The sequence below is a fragment of the Grammomys surdaster genome, unplaced genomic scaffold (assembly GCF_004785775.1).
Source record: "Grammomys surdaster isolate TR1022 unplaced genomic scaffold, NIH_TR_1.0 126158, whole genome shotgun sequence".
Lineage (NCBI taxonomy): Eukaryota > Metazoa > Chordata > Mammalia > Rodentia > Muridae > Grammomys > Grammomys surdaster.
The window spans coordinates 2,366,090-2,368,141 of NW_021620966.1; the positions used below are offsets into that span (position 1 = coordinate 2,366,090).

The following is a 2,052-nucleotide window of genomic DNA, read 5'->3' on the forward strand; positions in this document are numbered from 1 at the left end:
CCTAGCCGCCTCGCGAGGAGGGGTCCTGAGGCGGCCCCAGGGACGAGCAGTGATTGGTTGCAGCTGGCGGCTGGAGCTCCGTTCCAGCGGCGCTTGACAACCGCAGTCTGTGGAGCGGAGCTGAGCGGTCGGAGGCGGGCTAGGGGCGGACGCGAGAAGGACCGGCTGACGAGCTGATGGATTGACGTGCGGACTGCTAAGTCCAGACCGCCGCCCTCGCGCTCGCGCCTTAGCCTGGAATTGGCTGCCTTGGGGCTCTGGCTGCCGGCCTCTCCGCCGCGTTTTCCTCCGCCGCTTCTGCCGGCTCCGCCCGGAGCCCTCAGGTGAGTGGATTCCAGGAGGCGGGGGCGGGCCGCCGTGCACCGTGGGTTGCCATGGTCACCCGTCGCCACCTGTCACTAGGCTGATGAGGCGCAGACCCCCACGGCCCTTTGGGCGGCGTTCGCGGCCCGGAGGAGTGTCTTGGGTAGGCTTTGGTGGTGACTGCGAGAAGATGGGATGCGGGCGAGGCCCGGGTGTCTCAGGGACGGGACCTGGGACCCACCAGGCAGTCTATCCAGGCCGCCGCTCCTGGACCACACCTTCCCCTACTTGCCGGCCTGATTCGGGCAGCTGCGCGATGCCCCTCGCCTTGTTATAGAGTACCCACCTCGCCGCTGCTGAGGGGCGCGAGGAGGGCTGACTGGCCTGCATCTGCCTCGTTCCTTTGCTGGGCTGGGGCGAGACTGAGGGCTGCGCTCTGATCCCTTTCCTAGCTCGCCTTAGCCGGCGACTGGGTAGGGAGTGGCGGGGTTGGGGGTTGGGGGGGACTCGGGGTGTGTGAGATATCCGGGTTTGCCTTTTCTGACGCCACTGGCTATTAGGAGCAGTCTTGTGGGGATCTGGGAAGGTGGAGAAAGGGGCATCGACTGGATTTCGAACGTGGGTTGTTCGGGGGACGCCTGTATAAGACACCCGGAGGTTACGGAACTCAGAGGGTTAAGCCCCTAAGCTGTATTGGGGAGAAAAAGATTGGGGCTCTAGCTTTGGGAAGACGTCTTTGGCAAAAGGATTGAAACCAAGTAGGCAGGGACAGTATTTGACCTGATGATTTTCCCCCAGTACATCCAGGCATGCAGCTAGTAACTGCGAACGGTGTCTGAGGGGAGCTTTTTTTTTTTTTTTTGGCAACTTGGTTCTCACTGCATAATGAAAGGAGAAGTCTTTGTTCCACCCAGATTCATCGGTTGAAATCCTGACACCTAGTTTTCCCCCTTTGTTGTAGAGTTCATAGAATGCTATAAAAAGTTAATGACATAGTAATTAACATACAGGTTTAAAAGGACTGTAAATCTTTTTCACAGAAAATACCACTTCAGTTTTTTGTTTGTTTGTTTGTTTGTTTTTGCTCTCAAGTGTTGGCATATGTTATGTTAGCATTTTACTAGAAAGGAGAAACGGCTAGCAGTCAATTTTTCTTTATATGGCACATTCTGGAGGTCTTATTTAGGTGGAAGATGTAACGAGTCCTTGTGCATTAAGATGTGGGGGAGGTACATCGCTTCCAACAACAAAGTAACACATAATGGGAAAGACAAGTAACTAAGCCGTACAGTATATGTAAGGTAGACAACCAGAGCATAGACTCCTTGACTTGGGGTGCCTTTATCGTGCGTGTGTGTGTGTGTGTGTGTGTGTGTGTGACATTTAACTTATTTCCCACCTTCCCACTTTTCTAGTTTTTGTCCTTTCTGAAAATCAGTAGTAGAAATGTATCATGAGAGCAAGAGTGCTAACCAATGTTTCCAGTTACATAATTGTGCACTTTCTTTTTGTTTGTGAAATAGTTTGTTATTGAATGGACACTATGACTCGTTTAGTATATGCTACAGTTTGAAAAACAATAAGAAATATGTTGCTGGGCAGTGGTGGCACATGCCTTTAATCCCAGCACTTGGGAGGAGGCAGAGGCAGGCGGATTTCTGAGTTCGAGGCCTGGTCTACAGAGTGAGTTCCAGGACAGCCAGGGCTATACAGAGAAACCCTGTCTCGAAAAACCAAAAAAAAAAAAAA

General features: G+C 52.8%; 1 protein-coding gene across 5 annotated transcripts in view; it reads left to right on the forward strand.

Annotated features, from left to right (window-relative positions):
* The window catches only part of Wdr47 (WD repeat domain 47), a 52,241-nt gene continuing 50,189 nt past the window's right edge, over positions 1-2,052 (forward strand). For 3 of the 5 annotated variants that reach the window (XM_028757294.1, XM_028757296.1, XM_028757295.1), the window contains exon 1: positions 1-323. The gene's annotated coding sequence lies outside the window, so the exon portion shown is untranslated. The remainder of the gene's footprint in view (positions 324-2,052) is intronic. The other 2 variants (XM_028757292.1, XM_028757293.1) reach the window with 1 other exon arrangement.